Below are 25,166 nucleotides of genomic sequence, written 5' to 3'. Positions count from 1 at the left end.
CCAACAAGAAGCTGTCCTTAGTATCTTCTATTGGGGAGTTGATAGAGAGCATAAATGGACATTGGATACAGCTAGCAATGGGCGTTTTGCAACTCTTACCATAGAACAAGGAGAGCTACTTGTTGAGAATTTGGCCAAGAGCAATGAAAGATACAAAGAGCTTGATACTGAAGATTGTCAAGATGGTAAAACTGAGGTGGAGCTTCGTTTTCAGCAAGAGTCTGTTCCACAAGGGCAAGCTGCTTCAAAGACTCAAGAAATGGAGCTGAACAGCATGTTCCAACAACTTCTGAAGGGACAAGATGAGCTCACAACAAGAGTAAAGCGTTCATACAATGATCTCCACAACAAAATAGAGAGTTTAACCTCTCAAGTGAATCACATGGAGAACACAGATCATGAAGCTGCTATAAAGGAGATAGAACATCTACTCTATAGTCCTCAAGAAGACATTGCTCTTAGAGGTCTTTCTTCACAAAGAGGACATTGAGCAACTCAGTGGAGAGGTGACCCTTGGAACTGAAGTTTTAGCTATAAAAGACGTCCATGGAGCTTCTAGAGACAAAGTTCAGATTGCTGCTGAAGAAAAGGCCGAACAACAGCTTCAGAAAGAAGAAAAAGCTATTGAACCGCCAGCTTATGTGTCTGTAAGTCTCTGTGATGAGTTTCAAAACTTTGAGATGACGTATGTAGGGACTTGTGGAATGAAAGAGAAGGATCAGCCTTTTGCTGCTTGTGAGAAAAAGAAAGAACACCAAAGAGAGCTTGATCTTGAGTTCATTGATGGTGAGAAGTTCTTTAGTGATGATGAGGATTGCTTGGAATCTCCACCTCCTACACCAGGTGAGAAAGAGATCAGCAACAATAAAGGCAATGGTTCAGAGTACAAAGACAAGAGTCCAAAACGCATTAAACCATTCACTCTTGGGTCTTCTTCTCAAGTCTTAACTCTCACTCCATGGAAGTTTGATGGTGGAGCTGTGGAATACATAGTTAAAGGCAATGGAAGATCAAGACCATTTGCCAAAGTCAGAGCTATCCTCACACAAGAACTCATAGACAAGGGATCTGGTGGTGTCCAAGAGCTGATGAACAAGGACCTCATGCTTGAATTCATGGACATGACAAGGAGCATCAAATCTCCTCCTCTCCCTCATTAAGAAAGGTTTTACAAAGTCAAACTTAGTGACTTTAAACAAAGTGCTCTTGGGAGACACCCCAAGCTTATCCTTGTATATAGTCTTTTTAATCTTTTCTTTAGTATTTTCAGAACGTTTTGATGGGTTTGCTAAGTGATCTCAGGTTCTAGAAAGCGTTCTTGCTCAATGGTTTGAAGGAACAAGTGCAGAGAGGAGCTTAAAGGTGGCGGCCTTATGATTCAAAGGAGCAGTGAACCTGAGACCTCGGCCAAGCACCTCGAGATGATCATTACCGAGGTCTCATGTTTGATCTTCACGGAACAAAGTGCTGTGAGAAGCCTTGGAGAGCCAAAGCCGAGGTGTTCTTGAGCTAATACCGAGGTGCCCTTGCCACTTACACAGAAACTTGTCCACCTCGGTATAGAAGCCTCGGCATGGCTAGGCAGAGGGGTCCCTGAACGAGCATGAACAAAAAGGGACGCTTGAGAGACTTGAGTCCAAGCAGAGGGTTCAAAGCACCAGCATCCTCCTCCATGTCCAATGCCTCCATTCCATCATGAACAAGTCTGGTAACTCTCCAAACTCATTGTACATATGCGTCTAGTTCTTAATTTTTCATTTTGCATTTTTCTTGCTTTTGCCTTTCACTTCTCTCTTATGCTTTTATAACAAGGGCAGGTCTCATTGAGTGCTATGTTCCAACATCAAGGAACTGAGAGTTTTGGCGAGGAATAAGTGTGGGGGAAAATACTTGTTGGTGAGTGGAAAAAGGTGAGATGAGTGGAAAAGAGAAAGTGGAAATAGCTAGGGGAATGAAAGAAAAAGAAATGAGTCTTGGAGTTTTGAGTTAAAGAAAGTGAGCTCTGGTGTCTTGAAAAGAAAGAGTCTAGCCCCTAAGTAAAAGAAAAAGAAAAGAAGCCAAAGAGCTCAAATGTTTTGAAAAGAAAGAAAAAGAGGCTAGAGGTTGCAAAAGAGAAAAAGAGCTGGGTAAAGTTTGAACTCCAAGACTTGAGAGTGAAAATGAAAAGTAATTCCCCTAGTGAGAGGAAAATGAGTGTGAAAAGTGAGGTTCTTGAGAGAGTGAGCAGTGAGAAAGCTTTGAGTAAAGTGTGGGGTGTGATGAGTCTTTGCCCTTGTATGCATAGGTTGCTTTTTACCTTTAGCATTCTGCCAAAGTTTGATCATTCATAGAGAGATCCTTTTGCTGCATTAAACCCGCTTGAACACTGATGAGATCATTTTAATCTCATAGCCTCTCCCTAGCCAAGCCAGCTTGTTTAAACATTGCATCATTTGATTCACTTGATAAAAGCTTAATGAATGTGAAAGAGTTGAGAGAGAGGAGAACTTGTGGAGATTCCTTGTTGAGTTGATATATATCTGAGTATGGCTTTGCATTGCATAATTGAGCATGAACTTGAATTCTCATTGTGATCACTTCTCTCTAAAAGGAAATATGAACTCCCAATGCATTCAACCTCTCTCTCTCATTTGTTCTTTTTGCTTGAGGACAAGCAAAGGATAAGTGTGGGGGAGTTGATATATTCATAAATTGCATCATTTAATGTACATATTCTAGTCCAAATCATGTCTCATTTGCATGCATTTTAGGTCTTTAGGCATTGTTTTAGGACTTAGGAGATTACATTAGGTCCAAGAGAGTTTTGCATGTTTTGGAGTGTTAAACAGGTGCTTTTGGAGCCAATTTGGAGTGGAGGATGTGATTCAGATGAAGAAATGGAGTTGGAATGATCAAAAATGGTGAAAAGGAGCAATTTTTGGGTTTCTCGGCAAAATGCTGTACTGAAGGTCGAAGATCCTCGGCCAAAATCCTTCCCGCGGGTAGCTTTCTCGGCCAAAAACACGTGCTGCGGTTAAGTTTCTCGGCCAAAAATCTCGAGTGCAGATACATCTCGGAAATCACGTTACCGGAAGGTTTTGCCGGCCGATTCAGCTGTCGGAGTCTTCATAAACGTCGGAGATAATTGCGTCAAGACTTCAGAGCAGGTGGAATCAAAGCATTTGGACCACGGAGCTGAAAGATATGATAATCGGAAGACAGACCTCTCTCGCATCCATTCCGGAGCAATCCGATACTCCTGAATGATCGCCTGTCCGGGGAACCTTCCGGTCCGATTCAGTTGTCGGGGGCTTCATAAAAGATGGAGAAATTTTGGATCATGGTTCTATAGCAAGTGGAATAATGGAATTCGGATGCGTGAGCAGAAAGTTGAGCTCGTCGGAAAAATCCCTGTCTCGCTGTCGTCTTGGACCGACCCGATGAGCTCCGAAGAATGCGAAGGACGGCGCATTTCCAGGCCGATTCGGTTTACGAGGCCTTCCTGAGAAGCAGAGATATTTGAGTCCTCGTTCCAGAACGTCCAAGATCATTCAATTCGGATCTATGAGCAAGAAGTTAACGTTTCCGGAATGGACACATGTCTAGACGCCTCTCTCTGATCGTGTAAATGCACTGCGAAGATGAGCCCTCCAGGAAGCCTTCCACTTCCCAGGCGCCGATAGTTTCTTCACCAAAGATTGAGCTGAATGAGTTATCTTGCTCATGGAACTTGTTTTAGGACATTTGGAGTTATGAGCTGAAAGTTACACTGAACAGAAGAGAAGCTGGTCAATTCGGGTTTTAAGAGATGCGACTGTAAGCTAAGTGTTGTGTCCTACCTCGGCGTGAATACCTCGGCATGTATGCCGAGGAGGCATGTTTACAAATCTTGGGACTATACCTCGAGGTAGGACTTCGGTCTTTCAACACCAAGGCTCCCTTGATCACCAAAATGATCCCAAAACGACTAAGTGTTGAAGCAGACCTTGGTGTGAACCCTTCAGCATGCTATGCCGAGCTCCTTTGTTACACAAACCTCGGGTACCAGGCCCCTCGGCATGTATTCCGAGGTCCTCATCTCTCCAACCCAGATTACAAACAAATCCTCTTCACGTTTCAAAGCTTTAACCGGATCAAAGGCCAAGTCTCATGCATGTTCTTCAAGTGTTCATCAAAGTTTCAACCCAGCACATGACCCCCTGGTGTATGGCCCTCGGTGTGAGACTTCTTCAGATGGCGAAGGGTGGCTCCAGCAACCCAGAAAGGGCGGGTCAGTACCCAGTTTGTCCTGGGCTGACCCGGCCCACACCCTTTTATATAAATAGTTTTTAGAGACTAAAACCCTAGTTATCCATTATCTTATCCTTTATCTTAGTTTTTCTTTGATTTCTCTTTCCTTATCTGTGTAAAACCGACGTGATTAAGAGATATCTAAGCGATTTCATTATCTTAAAGCTGTTTCTTATCATTTCATCATCTGATCTCAACTTCTAATCGTGATTAACATCACCTCTTGCAAAGGAAATGGTGTGTTAATCATGATTAGTGAGTAGTTATCTTTTAAGCTTCTAGGTGTGTAGATTAGGGTGCTTAGATGATCGGTTTATGATGTTTAGGTTCTAGATTCTCATCTCCTTTCCTTAGTTAGCTGCTCTTAATGCTAGATCTTTGCACATCACTCTGATCTAGACCTTAGTCATTTCTCCACCCACAAGGTGTTTGATGAAATGTCTGAATGAGCTAAGCTAAGGGTTTATGCCTTTTTCATCATGGGAATGATTTGTTAAATGCATGAATGACATATTAGAACTGTTTCTTAATGCTCACTGATTCATATTTCACAAATGATGATTTGGTTTGAGAGTGGATTAGGGTAGAGATTAATGCCTTCATGAGAGGATTAGTCTAGATTTGAGTTCTAAGTTAATTGGTTTTGAGATCATGTGATTGCTTGTTGCTGCTTTCTGTGTAAGATTCGGTCTCTTTGAAATAGAAACCGTTTGGTCATTATTAGACTTGATACTCTATGCTTGTTGATTTCTTGATCTTGCTTAAGGTAAATTAATCTTGATTAAGTGATTTACAAAGAGATTATTGTCATGGGAATGAATTAATCTGCTCTAGACTAAAGAGTAACTTGCATTGCATTATTGTTCTTAGCATAATGAATAAATCTCTAAAGCACCCTAATCAATGATCACATCTAGAGGTTTAGCTTTCTCTTTGTTTTGAATCTGAGTCTTTGTTTTGTTGTCTTGTTGCTTGTTCTTAAATTACTGCTTGTTTTTTGTTTGTTTTATGTTTTAGATCACCTTGTTACCAACTCATCTGCTTGTTAGACTTGAATTAAGATAACTCCTCATAGTTCTAGTGTCTAGAATCTCTCCATTTGGATTGATACCTCAAGTGCTACAATGACATGAGTAGTTGAGGAATTGATCAAGGATTGAAAAATTCCTGCTATCACTTTAGCATATCCCTTGGGGTTGGGTTCAGGCTTTCCAAGTAGTTGGCCTTGGTTCCTTGAGCTAGAGGCCTGGTTTTGCTTCATTTCCTTTATGTCCTGCTGCATGGATGCATACTGGCTTGCAAATACCTGTTGAACCTGAAGCAGTTGTTGCAGAATCCCAACCATATCTGACCCCATCTGTGGCTGCTGCTGAAACGGTGTTGGCTGAAACTGATGTTGAGCCGACGCTTGCTGCTGGAACTGTGGTGGACCAAACCCTGGTGGTGCCATTTGCTATTGTGGCTGACCATATTGCTGTTGAGGTTGGCTGAATTGTGGCTTAGACTGGTAAGAGCTCTGAAATTGAGGTTTAGGCACAAAACCTTGTTGAGGAGGATAAACCTGGTCTTGTGGGTTTGCCACGTTGTTGCTTCTATAAGACAGGTTGTTGTTGGCATTGTAGTTGTTGAACCTTTGGAATCTGTTTTGGTTCCCAATGTAGTTCAACTCCTCCTGTGTCAAGCCTTCTTCATTGATGTTCTCAATGTTTGGAGAATCATCATACTCACCAACATAGTGACCTGGTTTTTGAGAAACCAATTTCAACTTGCCCAATTCACTCCTCAACTCCTTAACTTCTCTAGTGAGCCTCTGTTCTGAGCTTGAACCTTCTGATCTATTTGTTCTGTCATAGTCTTCACCATAAGTGTCATTGCTCATTGCTAATTTCTCAACTAGCTCTAAAGCAGCATGAATCTCCTTTCCCAGATAGTTTCCATTGGAGGCAGTATCCAGCTGGTTTCTAATCTTGGGAAGAGCCCCACTATAAAGTGTGCTGAGAAGTGAAGCCTCAGTAAACCCATGGTGTGGGCATTGGTTGGTGTAGCTCCTGAATCTCTCATATGCTTCACCAAAACTCTCATTGCTGTGCTGAGTGAAGCTAGAGATTTGGTTTCTCAATTTAGCAGTTCTGGAGGTGGAGAAGAAATGCCTGCTTGCATTGCTCCCAGGTTTGAATGGAGCCTCTTGAGAGGTTCTTCTCCCATTGGTGAGCATTGTCACCAAGACTGAAGGGGAATAATCTGAGCTTGAAACTATCCTCAGAAACTCCATTTATCTTTGTCAAGTCACACACTTTATCAAATTGATCCAAGAGTTCCAAGGGATCTTCCATTGCCAATCCATAAAACTTTGAGTTCTGGACCATATTCAACAAGGATGCCTTCACTTCAAAGTTGTTATTTTGCACAGGTGGTGCTTGAATTCCAGCTCCATACTGATGAGCATTGGCCCTGTCATTTTCTCCAACATAGACCTGTTTCGGCTCATATCTCCTTTGCTGGTTTGGAAGGGCTGATGTTGGTGCACCTGTTTTCTTTGCTGTACATTGGCCTGATGCCTCTGCTGATGAGCTGGAGCTTGTCCCTGGTGGACATAAGCTTGCTGTTGGTGCACCTGTTCCTGATGAACATTACCCTGATGTAACCCTTGACCAACTCCATTACCAGCTGCATTACCAGCTCCATTACCCTGAGCTTGTTGCTCCTGAGCTGGTTGTTCCATGTCAACCACATGCTCTCTTTGATCTTCCATATCAGCCTGATCAAACTGTCTTCCACGCCTGTCCCTTCTCCTCCTTGGTACGAAAAGATTAATGTTGTCGTTTAAGGGGAAAGGTGGACCACAACTTCTTGATCTGGACCTGGTGTTCATGCACCTGAAATTCACAACCAGAACTTGAAAGAAATTAGAAAACACAAAAGAAAATGCTTGATCTCAAGAAATGACACAATCTTAATGCTATCACACTTTGGCAACAGCGCCAATTGATAACTTAGAGTTTTCAAGGCTCTAAATGAGAGGTTATCAATCCCTTTTGTCACTTTGCAGTACAAAGGGTATCAATCCATCATGTGTAGACACTAAGATGCATGATCAGTTCTTAATTCAAGCCAAATGAGTGAGGTTTTTATGATTAATGACAACTAAGAATGGAAAACAAGGATTAAAGCTAATGATCAACTTAAACAAGCAAACAAGTAAGCTAAATGAGATGAGAATGTATGTATGATTATGAGAAAGGTCTTAGACATGATAGTGGATTAGGGTGCCTTTGGTGCTAAACTAGTGAGCTAATGCATCATGTGATCAAGCAAACCATTCAACTTAAACATCATTAATTAAGTTAATCCTTTCATGAAGGTATCAACTTCTATGCTAAAACAGTTTCTAACCTAGTCATCATTAGTGAAACATGAATCAACAAGCATTGAGAACCAGTTTAATCTGTCATTTAAGCATATAAACAATCATTCCCATGATGAATAACACTTAAACCTCTAACAACCTTGGTTCAGGCATTTCATCAAACACTTTTGGTGCATGAAATGCCCAGAATCTAGACCACATATGATGGTATGGATCTAGCATTAAGAACAGGTTGTAGAGAATGGAATATGAATGATATTACCCCTAAGCTCACTAATCTACCACCTAAGCACCCTAATCTACATATCTAAGACCTTAATATGGGGATTACTCACTAATCATGACCAACACACTAGATCCTTGATAACTAAGAGTTTTCAAGGCTCTTTATAGAGGTTATCAATCCCCTGTCTTCTAGTACAAGGGGTTTATCAATCCAAGAATGTGGTGATAGACACTAAGCTATGTAATCAGGTTCTTAATCCAAGCAAACAAGAGTGGTTTTGATTATCTAAAGACAACTACAAACATAAACAGGATTAAAGACTAATGACAATAACAAATGATGTGAATATGATATGATGGAGGCATGAGATTCTAGACATGATAGTTGGTTAGGGTGCTTTGGTGCTAGGCTAGAAATGCTAATGACAATGATGAGACATGATTCAAATGATTAAGAACTCTAATCTAGGTTAATCCTCTCATGAAGGTATTAACCCCTATACTAATCCATTTTCAAACCAAATTCCCATTTGTGAAATATGAATCAGTATGCATTAATAAACAGGCCTTTGTGATCATTCAAGCAATTAACAATACATCATCATGCAGAAAATGCTTAAACCTCTAATACAGCTCTTTCAGAAATTTCATCAAACACTTTTGGTGCATGAAATTCCGAGAATCTAGATCTCAAGTGATATGCAAGGATCTAGCATAGAGAACAGCTGTTTAGAGAGATGAATCAATGAATCTAGCCCTAAGCACTCCTAATCTAACACTTTACCACCCTAACCTACACATCTAGAACCTCATTAAGGTGACTACTCACTAATCATACTAATCTCTCTTAAACCTTTGCAAGTGGAGAAGATTAGCATGATTAATGATGAGAAATAGAGATGGAGATGATAGATTAAGAAGAAAGCAGCTTTAAAACTCAAAAATCTCTTAAACTTTCTTGATTAAAAGGCCAAAAATCGATATTTAGACCAAACCAAAAACCAAAAATCTCTTAAACGCTTCTTGGTGGAGTCTTTTTCACAAAAGAGGCAAGAGACAAAGGGAATAAAGCTTAGTTCTCTCAGAAAAAACCCTAAAAAGTATTTAGACCTCTCTAAAAACCAACCGGGTCAGCCCGGAACAAACCGGGTCCTGACCCGGCTTTAATGGATAAAGTGGAATTACTGCGGGTTGGTCCAGTGTCTCCCAGGTAGCACGCCCAAGTCGCAGTAGATGAAGACTTGTCTTGTGAGACTTAAATTGCTTTGTCTTAGCCGCATGCCCAAGTAGGAGTGATTTGCGAGTCTTGCTGCGGCTTAATCTTCTTCTTCTTCAACTCGCAGGACCAAGGCGGTTTCTGGGGAGTGTACAAATGTGCGGGTTGGTTTCCATTGCACTTAGGTCGCAGGCTCAAGTTGGAGTGATTTGCGAGTGATCGTGTGGCTTAGTTCCAGGCGCGGCTAACTCGCATGCCTAAGTCGCACGATTGTGGACTTAGCATTTCTCATGCTCGGGAGCTTCAGACCTCATCCAGTGATAGCTTACCCGCACTTCTCAACTCGCAGCATCAGCTTTCAGGCATTCATCTTCAGGCCTGCGGGTTAACCAAGTCGCAAGACCATCTCGCAGCATTCAGAGCAGCTTGGACCATTTCACATTCCGGAGAGTGTAACTTCCACGAAACGTGTCTGAATTGAGTGATTCCGGTTGCAGAAGACGGAGAACTCATTTATCTACAACTTTGGTGAAGGAAGCTTCGGTTCTTAGGAAGTGGAAGGCTTACTGGAGGGCACACCTTTGCAGTGCATTTACACGAACAGAGAGAGGCGTCCAGACATGTGTCCATTCCTGAGACCGTATCTTTCTGCTCATAGCTCCAAATTGAATGATCTTGGACATTCTGGAAAGAAGACTAAAATGTCTCTGATTCTCATGAAGGCCCCGGAAACTTAATCGGCCTGGAAGTACACCGTCCTTCGCATTCTTCAGAGCTCATCGGCCTGATCCAAAACAGTAGCGAGACAGGGGTTTCTTCCGACGAGCTTAACTCTCTGCTCACGCGTCCGAATTACATGATTCCACTTTCTATGAATCCGTGATCCAATCCTCTCCAACTTCTATCAAGAACCCGACATCTGAATTGGACCGGAAAGTTCCCCGGACAAGCGATTTCGGAAACGTGTCTGCACCCGGAGATTTTGGCCGAGAGATCCATTAGCCGGTACTCGTTTTGGCCGATAAAATCTTTCCTGGTACGCGAGAATGGCCGAGAAAAAACCTTCCTGGTCAGCGAGAATGGCCGATAACCTCCAAAGACCCCATTTCACCCTTTTTCAAGCCTTGGTCACCATTCCACCTCCTGGATCCATCTTTTCTGCTCCAAATACACTTGATAAACACTCAAAACATGCAAAGACTCATTGGGACCTAATGCATCTCCTAAGTTCTAAAACAAACCCTAAGGACCTAAAATGCATGGAATAAAACATGATTTAGAATGAATTATGCAACCTAAATGATGCAAATTATGAATATATTAACTCCCCCACACTTGTCTTTTGCTTGTCCTCAAGCAAACTAGAACAAATGAGAGAGAGAGGTTGAATGCATGGGAGTTCACATTTTCTTTTTGAGAGAAGTGATCACAATGAGAATTCAAGTTCATGCTTAATTATGCAATGCAAAGCCATACTCAGATATATATCAACTCAAGAAGGAATCTCCACAAGTTCTTCTCTCTCTCAACTCTTTCACATTCATTAAGCTTTTTACCAAGCGGATCAAATGATGCATTGTTTAAACAAACATAGTTTGGCTAGGGTGAGGTTATGAGACTAAAATGATCTCATCAATGCCTGAGTGGGCTCAATGCAGCAAAAGGATCTCTCTATGAATGACCAAACTTTGGCAGAATGCTAAAGGTAAAAGCCAACCTATGCATACAAGGGCAAAGACTCATCCCAACCCACACTCCACTCAAAGTTTCCTCACTTGCTTACTTTTCACACTCATTTCTCTCACTAGGGGACTCTCTTTTCTTTTTCATACACAAGTCTTGGAGTTCAAACTTTCCATAGCTCTTTTTCACTTTCTTTTGTAACCTCTAACCTCTTTTTCTTTCTTGCTTTTTTTTTTTTAAAAACATTTGAGCTCTTTGGCTTCTTTTCTTTTCACTTAGAGGCTAGATTCTTTCTTTTCAAAACACTAGAGCTCACTTCTTTTGACTCAAAACTTCAAGACTGATTTCTTTTTCTATCCCCTAGTTCTCACCATTCTCCTTTTATTTCCACTCATCTCTCCTTTTTCCACTCACCAACATGTATTCCCCCACACTTAGTTCTTGCCAAATCTCTCAGCTCCTTGATGATGGAACTTAGCACTCAATGAGACTTGCCCTTGTCGCCCTAAACCTAACACTTTCTGCTAAGTTTGGTCCAAGGTGGCTTCTCAATCACACACAAACAATTGGCTTGAAAGAAGGATGGGTTCAGGGTGAGGAAAACTGATCTATTATGCAGATTCAGCTATTTGAGCTACGGAAAAGGATGGTAAAAACAGGATTCTAGCTCAAATATGTATATTGGTATCCACAAGCTTATTCAAACGATGCACCAAATGATAATTTCAAGTCAAGTTCAGGGTTTTCACTTAATTAGAGTTGAGTTCAATTCAAACTTGCTTCTCAGATTCAGATCATTTCAGACTTTGCAAGCATAGAAAAAGATTCACAAGCATATTCAGTTCAAGTTCTCAAAGTGATGTACTCTCTAGAAAACCTATCATTACTCCTTGCAAGATGCAACCTACATGCATATGCAATCTAGACTCAATCCTAAAAATGTGAATGCAGCTACATGATCATTTTTTGTGAAAATTTTTTCAGATTTTTCCATTTTTTTGGTTTTTATATGCACTTAGATGAGACTACATGAATATGCAACTAGAATGTGACTCAAGACTCAAAAGTGTAAAATAAGAAAAGAGAAAACATGATTAGTAAAGGATGAAACTCCTCCCCCACACTTAAATAACACAGTCCCTTGTGTTATAAAAGCATGAGAAAGGAGTTAAAACAAGGTAAACAAGTAAAATGCAAAAGAAAAAGGAAATCTACATGCTATTTACAAGGTGTTGAGTGTTACCTAGGAGCTGTGGAGGTCAGACCCCAATGAGTAGGAGGGGTTTGAAGTGTGGCCGGATGGTGTCTCCCAAGAATGATGGCTTGCCTCATCAGACCCATCGTCAAGATCCACCCAAGTGGTTCCATATGTGACCAAGGTTGTGCAATTCATGGAACTCTCTCCAACTTCCTCTCTTTTCTTGGTGAAACCGGTGCTGGAGCCCCACCTTTGCAATGGTTTTCAAGCTTCTTGATCCTCTTCTTCATCTCCTTGATGCATTTGGCCATCTTGTGGATGGTTTTGTCTTGGTACTTGCACCATTGTTGGAGAATACCAATCTTTTGTTGAGCTCTGAACCCTGAAGTGCCTGGTTCCTCCCAGTTTTAATCATCAAAGTGGTATCTGTTTCCACCAAAACGTTTTTGAGGTGGAGGCAGATCAGCATCTTGAGCACCAGCAGCACTTGTGGTAGCATCTTCAGCGGTTGCTTTCTTTCCCTTGGAGGCTTCTTCTCTGCAAGCTTGCTTGTATGTGAGGATTGGTGGATCAGTTTGGACATTGTACAGCTCTTCCTTCAGCAAGAAAAAGTGAATGTTCCTTTTAACTTGGACTGTGGTGATGGAGGGATTGGGTAGGAGAACTTGGGCTGGCTCACTGATTAGAGTCTTGAAGTTGTATACTACCTTGGTACCCACTCTTCCTTGGAGGAAGCCAATCTTACACAAATGTGCTTCATTAATCAGATCAAACTTTGCCTTGTTCTCCTTGAATCTGTATCCCTTGGCTTTCAAGATCTTTGTTACCACCCATCCATGGGCCAGCTTTGCATCTGCTTTGTAGACCCCACATGCGCTTTTGTAGAACATCAAAGACCTTGCTAATTGAGAGGCAAGGCAAAGTGGCTATTCATACCCTTCATAGGGTTCCCCATCTTCATGTGTTGGCATCAGCGGTCTCAGCCCTACACCAAGAAGCATCAGATCTCCTTTGTGAACTCTTCCAACATCAATCTTGAAGTAGAAGCTGTGAGAGAGAATCTTGTGTACATATCTCAGGGTTGTTCCAGCTGTGTACTTCCCAGAAGCAATTGATCTCCATAGAAGTTGGATCTCATCTTTTCTGAGATTGACCTGGTTGGAGAGAAGTTCATTTCTAGGTGCTGAAAACCCAAAAATCTCATTAAATTCTCTGAATGACACTGAATACTCCTTCCCTTTCACAGTAAACTCCACATGTCCAAGCCCATCTCCTTGAATAATTCTTGAATCCCTTGGGTAGTAAATGAAAGCTTCAAAGGAAGCCAAGAAGTCTTGAGACTCTTGTTCATAAGCGATCTCTCTCATCTCCAAAAGTGACTCAACACCCATGTTCCCAAGCAAAGTCTTTACATCTTCATAGATGCCAATCTTCCTTAGAAAGTCCAAATCAGGGAATCTCCCTTGCTGGATCTCTATCTGTTGAAACTTAGCCAGATAATAAAGTGTTTCTGGTTCAGTTTTCTTGAACTTCTTTGATCCCTTTTTAATGGTGCCTTGGGAACCACCAGCTGAGCTGCTTGAGTCACTTTCAGTCTGCTCACTCTCAGATACCACATCCAACTGTTTACCCTTCTTCTTGGAACCAGAAGTAACCACCAAAGCTTTTCCTTCAGGCCTTGTCTTTTTTGGCGCTGGATCACACTTCCCTTGCTTTGTGGTATTCTTTGCACTTTGCCCTTTTTCTCTTGGCTTTGAAGACCCTGAGACCAAACCTTTGCCTTTTAATGCAGTTCCCTTCTTCTTTGCCAGAGTGTTTGTTCGTTCAGTCATCTGCCAAGAGATTCTCAAAAACAATGTTAGTACAAGGACAAGCTTCACAAAATTCTCCAAAATTTTGAAAAAATTTTGTTGCAAGAATCGATTTTAAACCACATGAACAGGTTTCTCTAGCCAAGAATCAATCCAATAAGTTCATAGCAATGCAAAAACAAGAGTGCAAAGCAGGGACTCAGCAAGAAACCAATTCATCTCGTTTTTTTAAAAAAAAAAATTGATTTTTTTCATGAATTACTTGCAACAATTTTCAAAACTCAAGAACAAGGAATTACCAACAAAGTGCTCTGTTTTCCAAGACTATCTAGCACCCTAGCATTTATAAAAATAATCCCAAGGTCTAAAACAACCTATCAAAATCGATTCCACACTTTGAAGCTCATAAATCACCATTGAAGAACATGGAAAAAGGTGAATTTTAACAGGATGAAATACCTTGGGATTAAGATGCAACGAGTTCGAAATGCAATCAGGATGATGTTAACAACTCAAAAACGAGCTCAGAGCACTTTGAATCAACAAATTTGGTGGAGAAATGAGAGAGATATGGTGAAAACAATGGAGAGAAATGAGAGAAAGAGTTGCAAACTCGGGTTTGTTGTGGGGAAGAGAGAGTGTGGGACTGGGTCAAGCCTTTGGACTGGCGGTAAATAGATCTATTTTGACCAGTCAAGGCTTTGACCCGTCCTTTCCTCGTTGACCGGCCTCCTTTCTCTCTTTTGTGCGTCCGGGAACCGTCAGGATCGAGCCGCATGACCGTCTTGGTGCAGAACCGGAAATATTTTTGTGCTACCTGGGATCTTCTGTGCCTACCCCGCATGACCAAGTCGCAGTAAAAGTTCTTCAGCCCGGTTTTATTTTTTCTCATTGCTGCTACCTGGAACCCATTAAAAAGAAAATGTGAACTCCCATTGCATACAACCTCTTTCTCTCATTTGCTCTTTTTGCTTGAGGACAAGCAAAGGACAAGTGTGGGGGAGTTGATATGTTCATAATTTGCATCATTTAGGTTGCATAAATCATTCCAAATCATGTTTTATTTCATGTATTTTAGGTCCCTAGGGTTTGTTTTAGAACTTAGGAGATGCATTAGGTCCCAATGAGTCTTTGCATGTTTTGAGTGTCTATCAGGTGATTATGGAGCTGAAAAGATGAATCCAGGAGGTGGAATGGTGAGCAGAGCTTGAAAAAGTGGAAAACTTGAGTCTATGGAGGTTATCGGCCATTCTCGCTGGCCAGGAAGGTTTTACCGGCCATTTTCATGTACCGCGGGAAGCTTTACCGGCCATTTTCACGTACCGCGAATTAAGTATATCGGCCAAAATCTCCGGGTGCGAACGAGTCTCAGAAATCACCTGTCCGGGGAGCCTTCCGGTCCGATTCAGATGGCGGGTCCTTCATAGAAGTTGGAGAGCATTGAAGCACGGTCTCATAGCAATTGGAATCGTAGAATTCGGACGCGTGAGCAGAGAGATAAGCTCGTCGGAAGAAACCCCTGTCTCGCAGGTATTCCGGACCGAGCAGATCAGTTCTGAAGGATGCGAAGGACGGTGCACTTCCAGGCCGATTCAGCTTCCGGGTCCTTCATGAGAATCAGAGACATTTGAGTTTTCTTTCCAGAACGTCCAAGAGCATTCAATTCGGATCTATGAGCAGGAAGATACGGCCTCCGGAATGGACACATGTCTAGACGCCTCTCTCTGGTCGTATACATGCACTGCAAAGATGTGCCCTCCAGGAAGCCTTCCACCTCCCAAGCACTGAAACTTCCTTCACAAAAGTTGGAGATAAATGAGTCCTCTGTCTTCTGCAACCGAAATCATTCAATTCGGACAAGTATCACAGGAGTTACACTCTCCGGAATGCGAAGTGATCTAAGCTGCTCTGGATGCTGCGAGATGGTCTTGCGACTTGGTTAACCCGCAGGCCTGAAGATGAACACCTGAATGCTGATGCTGCGAGTTGAAATGTGCGGGTAAACTATCACTGGAAGAGGTCTGGAGCTCCCGAGCAAGAGAAATGCTAAGTCCACAATCGTGCGACTTAGGCATGCGAGTCATCCGCGCCTGGATCTATGCCGCACGATCACTCGGAATTCACTCCGACTTGAGCCTGCGACCTAAGTGCAATAGAGACCAACCCGCACAGTTTCTACATCCCCCAGAAACCGGCTCAGCCCTGCGAGTTGGAGAGGAAGGAGACCATGCCGCAGAAACACTCGCAATTTACTCCTAGATAGGCGTGCGGCTCCGACAAGGTAATTCAAGCCTCACAAGACAAGTCTTCATCTACTGCGACTTAGGTGTGCGGCCTGGGACATACTGAACCGACCCGCAGCTTTTCCCACTTTATCCATTAAAACCGGGTCAGGACCCGGTTTGTTCCGGGCTGACCCGGTTCGTTTTTAAGAAGGTATAAATACTTTTTAGGGTTTTTTGGGGGAGAACTAAGTTTTATTCCCTTTGTCTCTTGCCTTTTTGGTGAAAAGACTCCATTAAGAAGAGAAATATCTTTATTTGAGTGTTTAATCAAGAGAGTTTAAGGAGATCTGGGTGTTTAAAGCTGTTTTCTTTTGAATCTATCATCTCCATCTCCATTTCTCATCATTAATCATGCTAATCTACTCAACTTGCAAAAGTTTAAGAGAGATTAGTATGATTAGTGAGTAGTCACCTTAATGAGGTTCTAGATGTGTAGGTTAGGGTGCTAAAGTGTTAGATTAGGAGTGCTTAGGGCTAGATTCATTGATTCATCTCTCTAAACAGCTGTTCTCTATGCTAAATCCTTGATAATCACTTGAGATCTAGATTCTGGGAATTTCATGCACCAAAAGTGTTTGATGAAATTCCTGAAAGAGTTGTGTTAGAGGTTTAAGTAATTTTTCATCATGGGAATGATTTGTTAAATGCTTGAATGATCATTAAGAGCTGTTTGTTAATGCATATTGATTCATGTTTCACAAATGGGAATTTGGTTTGAAAATGGATTAGTATAGGGGTTAATACCTTCATGAGAGGATTAACCTAGATTAGAGTTCTTAATCATTTGAATCATGTCTCATCATTGTCATTAGCATTTCTAGTTTAACACCAAGGCACCCTAACCAACTATCATGTCTAGAATCTCATGCCTCCATCATATCATATTCACATCATTTGTCATTGTCATTTGTCTTTAAACCTGTTTATGTTTATAGTTGTCTCTAGATTAATCAAAACCTATTCTTGTTTGCTTGAATTAAGAACTTGATCATATAGCTTAGTGTCTAACACCACATCTGGATTGATAAACCTCTTTGTACTACATTGACAAGGGGATTGATAGCCCTGAGACCCTTAAAAGTCTTATCTATCAATTGGCGCCGTTGCCGGGGAGCTGTTTGTTAATGCATATTGATTCATGTTTCACAAATGGGAATTTGGTTTGAAAATGGATTAGTATAGGGGTTAATACCTTCATGAGAGGATTAACCTAGATTAGAGTTCTTAATCATTTGAATCATGTCTCATCATTGTCATTAGCATTTCTAGTTTAACACCAAGGCACCCTAACCAACTATCATGTCTAGAATCTCATGCCTCCATCATATCATATTCACATCATTTGTCATTGTCATTTGTCTTTAAACCTGTTTATGTTTATAGTTGTCTCTAGATTAATCAAAACCTATTCTTGTTTGCTTGAATTAAGAACTTGATCATATAGCTTAGTGTCTAACACCACATCTGGATTGATAAACCTCTTTGTACTACATTGACAAGGGGATTGATAGCCCTGAGACCCTTAAAAGTCTTATCTATCACAGGGTTTGTTACTTAGACATCTTGGCCGTTCCTCTTTTTTTTTGCTGCGGCTTGGACCTCTTTTACCAGGTAGCACGACCAACTTGGAGTAAATTGAGAGTGTATGTGCGGGTTGGTCTTCTTTGTTTTCAGGTAGCACACCTAAGCCGCAGGGTTTGTTACTTAGACAACTCGGCCATTCCTCTTTCTGGTGCTACCTAGTTTCTCTTTTCCCAGCTAGCACACCTAACTCGCAGCTTTTGTAACTTAGATACCTTGGCCATTCTCCACATGCTGCGACCTGGGTTCCTTGTTCCTAGCTAGCACGCCTAACCCGGAGTGATTTGCGAGTCTTCATGCGGCCTAGACTCCTCTCTTCTTACCCGCAGCACCAGCTAGCATAACCTAGGACTTAGACGTTTTGGACTCCTTCTGTTTGGTGCGGCCTAGTCTTCGTGCTTCCAGGTAGCACGCCTAACCTGGAGTGTTTTGCGGATGGATGTGCGGGTTGGCTTCTATTGTTTCTAGGCCGCAGCACTAGGTAGCAGAGTTTGGGACTTAGAACTCTTGGCCTGTTCTTCTTCTTTCTGCGGCCTGGACCTCTTTCACTAGGTAGCACGCCCAGGCCGGAGTAAATTGCGAGTCCTGCTGCGGCCTGGGCTCTTCTTGATCCAAACCGCACACCTAGGTAGCACTGAGGCGTTCTCCAAGGTTTTCAGTCCTTAAACACTTCCCCCAGCCCTCTCACATGCTCCATTCCATTCATCACTGAGCTATGTCCTCCAAAAATCACCTAGAACCTGAGACCAACTCACAAAACCCATCAAAAAGTTCTAAAACATAAAAGAAAAGAGAAGAAATCAAAAGAACTATGTACAAAGATAAGCTTGGGGTGTCTCCCAAGAGCACTTTGTTTAAAGTCTCTAAGTTTGACTTTGGAAACCTGTTTAACAGGCTGGTGGTGGATCAAGAAGGGGAACTGATGTAGCTTCCTCCTTCCTTTGTGAAACCAAATAGTGCTTGATCCTTTGGCCATTTACCACAAACTCTTGACCATTCTTTCCTTCCAAGACAACAGCTCCATATGGCCTGACTTCAAGAACCTTAAAGGGACCAGACCATCTAGACTTAAGTTTTCCTGGAAACAACTTAAGCCTAGAGTTGAACAGCAACACTAGATCTCCTTCTTTGAACTCCCTTTTCAAAATCTTTTGATCATGCAAAGCTTTGGTCTTCTCCTTATAGATCTTTGAGCTCTCAAAAGCCTCAAGCCTAATCTCCTCAAGTTCATGGAGTTGCATGACCCTCTTCTCTTGAGCTGTCTTGATATCAAAGTTAAGCAACTTCACAGCCCACAAAGCCTTGTACTCCAGCTCAACAGGAAGGTGGCAGCTCTTCCCATATAGCAGACTGAAAGGTTATGTCCCAATTGGAGTTTTAAAGGCAGTCCTGTAAGCCCACAATGCATCATCTAGCCTTTTGCTCAAATCTTTTCTGCTTGAGCTAACACTCCTCTCAAGAATGGCCTTGATCTGTCTATTAGATACCTCAACCTGGCCACTAGTTTGGGGATGATATGGAGTAGCTACCTTGTGTTTCACTCCATGCTTTCTCAGCAAACCCTCCAAAGTTTTGTTCACAAAATGAGATCCTCCATCAGAGATAACAACCCTTGGAACTCCAAACCTTGGGAAGATAATGCTCTTGAACAGCTTCACTACAACCTTGGAATCATTGGTAGGGGAAGCAATGGCCTCAACCCACTTGGACACATAGTCCACAGCAACTAGTATATACTGATTCCCATAGGATGAAATGAAGGGCCCCATAAAGTCAATCCCCCAGCAATCAAAGATCTCAACTTCTAGAATTGGGTTTTGAGGCATCTCACTCCTCTTTAATATGTCCCCATGCCTCTGACAGGCATCACATGCTGAAACCACCAACTGAGCATCTTTGAACATTGTGGGCCACCAAAACCCACTCTGAAGAACCTTGGCCACAGTCTTGAATGCTCCCATGTGACCCCCAAAAGCTGAACCATGACACTCTTGCAACACAGGTTGCATCTCCTCCTCAGCAAGACACCTTCTATACAGCTGATCTTTGTTCAGGACATAGAGGTAGGGCTCATCCCAATAATATCTCTGGACATCTCTGAAGAACTTCTTCCTGTGGTAAGCATCTAACTCTGGTGGCTCCACTCCACAGGCTAGATAGTTCACAATGTCTGCAAACCAAGGCATCCTCCTCTCTTGAATGCTCTCTACTTCTTCAAACTCCAACTAGGAATGGAGCACCATCAGTGATTCCTCAGGGAGGCTGTCATTAAGAGGCACTTCAGAGTCAATTCTCAGCCTAGAGAGATGGTCTGCAGCTCCATTCTCTATACCCTTTTTATCTTGTACTTCCATATCAAACTCCTGAAGTAGAAGAACCCATCTTAACAATCTTGGCTTGGCATCTTTCTTGGTCATCAGATACCTGAGGGCTGCATGATCAGTATATACAATGACTTTTGATCCCACCAGGTAGCTTCTGAATTTGTCAAAGGCATAGACTATTGCCAGCATTTCCTTCTCAGTAGTAGCATACTTCTCTTGTGCAGAGTCAAGTGTTCTACTGGCATAGTAGATGACATGTAGCTTCTTGTCTTTCTTTTGCCCAAGTACTGCTCCAACAGAAAAATCAGATGCATCTGTCATGACCTCAAAAGGAAGAGACCAGTCTGGTGCCTGAACTATTGGTGCACTAACCAATGCCTCCTTGATCAACTTGAAGGCTTCTTCACATTCAGCATCAAAGATGAAATCTACTTCTTTACACAACAGTCTTGTCAAGGGCCTGGCAATTCTTGAGAAGTCTTTGACAAATCTTCTGTAAAACCCTGCATGCCCAAGGAAACTCCTTATCCCTTTGACTGAAGTGGGGGTTTGCAGGTTCACCATTACTTCTACTTTTGCTCTGTCAACCTCTATGCCCTTTTCAGATATCTTGTGCCCAAGAACTATTCCTTCCTGCACCATGAAGTGGCACTTCTCCCAGTTCAACACCAAGTTATGCTGCTCACATCTCTCGAAGACCTGTGACAAATTAGAGAGACAATCTGAGAAGGAGGAGCCATAGACACTAAAGTCATCCATGAACACCTTAACTTTCTCTTCAATAATGTCAGAGAAAATGTGCATCATACATATTTGAAATGTGGCAGGAGCATTACAGAGACCAAAAGGCATTCGCCTGTACGCAAATATGCCATAAGGGCAAGTGAATGTTGTTTTCTCTTGATCCCGGGGATCTATGGGCATTTGGAAGAACCCCGAGTACCCATCGAGAAAACAAAAAAGGGGTGGTTTGCAAGCCTCTCTAACATCTGATCAATGAAAGGTAAAGGAAAATGATCCTTCCTATAGGCTGCATTGATCTTTCTATAGTCTATACACTGTGTCCTGTGACAGTTCTAGTAGCTATAAGCTCATCCTTCTCGTTTTTAACCACTGTGATCCCACACTTCTTGGGCACAACATGAACAGGAGACACCCATCTTGAGTCAGAGATTGGGTAAATTATCCCTGCCTCAAGAAGTTTTAGTATCTCCTTCTTAACCATTTCCTTAAGGTTGGGGTTAAGTCGTCGTTGATGCTCAATAGAGGACATAGATTGGTCCTCTAGGTGGATCCTGTGGGTGCAAATGTCAGGAGAGATCCCTCTAATATCAGCCAATGAATATCCTATGGCTCTCCTGAACTTTCTTATCTCACTAAGAAATGCACTCTCTTGATCCTCGAATAGGCTATCATTGATGATTACTGGATAAGTGGAGTTTAAGCCCAAGAAAGCATACCTGAGCCCTGTTGGTAGAGGCTTGAGCTCAACAGGGGGTGCATCAGCCTCATTCCAATCCTGGTCCAAGCTGCTTTGGTTGGTGTATGATCTTTTGATAACAAAAACTTCAGAGCCACTTGGTTCCAGTTCCAAAAACCTTGTCTCAGGACCCAGCTCTCTTGCATTGTCCAAATACAGCTTATACCCTTCACTTGCTTCAGCTAAGAGCCCATTGTCTCCTTGTTCTTGAGTTAGAGCAGCTTGAAGAGGATCCTCAGTGTTCAGCTCCTCTAGCAACTCATCAGCCAACTGATCCATTGTCTCCACATAGAAACATTGGCCTTCAATGGTGGGTTTCTTCATCATCTCATTCACATCAAACTTGAGCTTTTCAGACCCAAGTTGCAGCTCTATAATCCCACCTCTCACATCAATAATAGCTCTTGCAGTTGCTAAGAATGGCCTGCCCAATATAAGAGATCAGCAATCCGGGGAACCTTCCGGTCCGAATCAGTTGGCGGGGTCTTCACCAAAGTTGTAGATAATCAAGCAAAGATTCCAGAACAGTTGGAATCATCCAATTCGGACCAGTGGAGAGAACGATATGGCTTCCGGAGCATTCACTAGCATTGCGCGTACCCGAGAACTGAACGGCGAAGTTCAAAGATCATGGCGGACGGAGCCCCTCCAGACCGAACCAGCTTACCCGGTCTTCACCAAAGTTCGAGATCAATGGAAGATCTTCTGAGAGCATTTGGAATCGCTCAATTCGGAGCAAAGGTTTGGGAGATAGGGTCTCCGGAGTTCACATCGGTCTAAAAGTCTATTTTCCGGTGATTTCAATGCGGCGCAAAGATGTTAAATCCAGGAAGCCTTCCACTCCCCAAGCTCCGATGGTTTCTTCACCAAAGTTCGAGCAATTGGAGTCATCTGGACTGTGGAACTGGTCCCAGAGCAATTGGAGTCGTGTGCTGAAAGTTACTGCTTCCGGAAGGTGACATGGTCGATATAAGCCTAAAAGAGTTGCGATACGCGCTAAGTATTTTCACAAGCCTCGGTATCTTTACCTTGGCGTCACTCAAGTCGAGGCTCATATCTTGGAAGTATTCTGGACTAGACCTCGTGCCAAAGCCTTGGCATGGTTAGATCGAGGCATGCATACGTAAGAACTGAAGCTGGAAACGACTAAGTGTTGAAAGTACACCTCGGTGTAATGACCTCGGCGTGCATGCCGGACTGTGTTCTCCCAAGCACCTCGAATCATGACCCCTCGACATTTTATCCCGAGGTCCCTTGTCACGAACCCAGAATCAAGAACAGAATGGCTCAAGAACATACACGTGAGGATAAATCAAAGACTAGGGTTCATGCATGTTCTTGACGTGTTCTTCACGAGATCTTCATCTGGATCCTGACTCACGTGCACGCCTCGGCATGAAGACCTCGGTTTCACTTTCCGACACACCGTGGCACTCACCCATCAACCCAAGAAGGCGGTTCAGTTCCCGGTTTGTTCCAGGCTGACCCGCGACACTTTCCCTTTGCTATAAATACATTTTGAGACTAAAAACCTAGTTATCTTATCTCTTATCTGTTTTTAGCTCTAAGAACTTGCCTCTTTTGTGAAACTTGATTAATCTAATCCGATATCTCGTTTTTGCATCAGAATCTTGTTCTTTATTTCTTTTATCATCCAACATCAAACTAGCTACACGTCTTGCAAAGGACTTAGTGAGCTCGTTATGATCAGTGAGTAGTCGTTTAAGCGGCTTTAGATAGGTAGATTAGGGTGCTTTCAAGGTGGATTAATGGGTTTAGGTGTCTAGTCTTGCATGTTTCATTCCTTAACCGACGAGATCTCTAAGCTGGATCCAAGCACATCACTTGAGGTTCAGATCTGAGACATATCTCGCATCAGAAGTGTTTGTAGAAATGTCTGAACCACTCGGTTAAGGGTTTAAGAGTCTTTCATCGCGAGAGTGATAGTTTGTTCTCTTAAATGACGTTTTTGAACCGATTCTTATTGCTGACTGATTTGTGCTTCTCAAAAGGGATTTTGGTATGAAAGAGGATCAGTTTAGACGTTTAATACTTTCATGAGAAGATTAACGTGCCTTGAGTTCAAAGTCAAATGAAATCGCTTGATAAAATGATTCATTAGCCCCTTAGTCTAACTTGGAAGCACCCGAGTCAAATGTCCTGTCTAAAGCTTCTGCCTTTATCATTCATTACCATCATCTGAATCACCTGTTTGTTATTTGCATATTGATTAGTTTAAATCTCTGTTTTTATTTAACTTTATTGCTCATGTACCTGTTAATCATCGTCACCAAACTTTTATCATCTTGTCTTGACTTAAGTGAACAAATGACATAGGCTAGTGTCTCGTTTACAAGCTTGGTTTGACACTCCTTATACTACTTTGACAAGGGGATTGATAACCCTTCTAAGAGCCTGAAAACTCTTAGTTATCAATTGGCGCCGTTGCCAACTTGTAGGAGCATTAGTCTCTTGTTTGTTCTTGAGTTCAAGCTTTTCTTTCCTTTGTTTTACTAACTTCTTTCCAAGTTCTTGTTTTGTTTTCAGGTGCATGAATACCAGGTCTCGGAGCACAGGATCGCTTTTCCCATACGACGATAACATCGACAGATTAGAAAGGCGAGCTCGCGAGAGAGAACGGCACTTTGACAGACTTGGAATGGCAGAACAACAGAGAATGGAGCAACAGGCTCAGGCAGCCGAGCACCAGGCTCAGGCTAATCAGGCGCAGGCAGGAAGAAATGAACAACAAGCCTATGATAATCAGCAACAGGCTCAAAGAAACGAACGGCTTGCTCAGCAAAACCAACACCAAGCGAATAGAAATGAACAACAAGCCCATCATGTTCATCCGCCACCGCCCCAAGTTCAGAGACAACATCCTCCAATCTGTGTTGGAGAGAATGACCGAGCTAATGCGCACCAATACCGAGCTGGGATTCAAGCTCCACCAGTTCAAAACAACAACTTTGAAGTTCAAAACAACATCTAGATCAATTTGATCGGGTTTGCGACTTAACCAAGATAAATGGCGTCTCCGAAGATAGCTTCAAGCTACGCTTGTTCCCTTTCAGCCTCGGTGATAAAGCACACCAGTGGGAAAAGAATATACCGAGGGGATCTATACAAACCTGGGAGCAGTGTAAACTGGCGTTCTTATCAAAGTTCTTTTCCACATCACGCACGGCTAAGCTCAGGAATCAGATCTCAAGTTTCACGCAGCACAATAACGAGAGCTTTAGTGAAGCTTGGGAACGGTTTAGAAGCTACACTAACCAATGCCCACACCACGGCTTCTCAGAGGCATCCCTCTTGAGTACTTTATACCGAGGTGCACTCCCCAAGATCAGAAACCAACTCGATACAGCTTCAAATGGGAATTTTCTTGGAAAAGAGATCACTGAGGCAATGGAACTAGTTGAGAACCTAGCCAAGTCCAATGACACGTATGGAGAGGACTTTGATAGAGCAAACCGTACAGAGGGATCTAGTGATGAACAGCGCATGAAAAAGGATATAAGAGAGCTTCAGAGTAAGCTTGACAAGGTTTTGATGGCGACTCAAAAGCCAATACACTTTGTAGGCGAGTTTGATGAGCAAGGGCCAAGTTTTGACAATGTTAATGAAGATGGCCTAACACAAGAGGAGCTGAATTACATAGGGAATCAGCAGAGGTATCAGAGGTATCAGATGGCCTAACCCAAACCTCTTATACAGAAACCCGAAT

General features: G+C 42.5%; 2 non-coding genes across 2 annotated transcripts; one reads left to right on the top strand and one right to left on the bottom strand.

The window, feature by feature from the left end:
* The first annotated feature begins 6,284 nt into the window (after positions 1 to 6,284).
* LOC112083630 lies at positions 6,285 to 6,391 on the top strand. The gene has a single exon (XR_002897766.1). It is a non-coding gene; the product is annotated as a small nucleolar RNA R71 (small nucleolar RNA).
* Positions 6,392 to 24,628: 18,237 nt separating this feature from the next.
* Positions 24,629 to 24,735, bottom strand: LOC112083649. Its single transcript, XR_002897785.1, has one exon. It is a non-coding gene; the product is annotated as a small nucleolar RNA R71 (small nucleolar RNA).
* Between the last annotated feature and the right edge of the window lie 431 nt (positions 24,736 to 25,166).

This window comes from Eutrema salsugineum, unplaced genomic scaffold, assembly GCF_000478725.1.
Source record: "Eutrema salsugineum unplaced genomic scaffold, Eutsalg1_0 scaffold_6, whole genome shotgun sequence".
NCBI lineage: Eukaryota > Viridiplantae > Streptophyta > Magnoliopsida > Brassicales > Brassicaceae > Eutrema > Eutrema salsugineum.
This window is presented reverse-complemented; position numbering and strand designations above follow the sequence as displayed.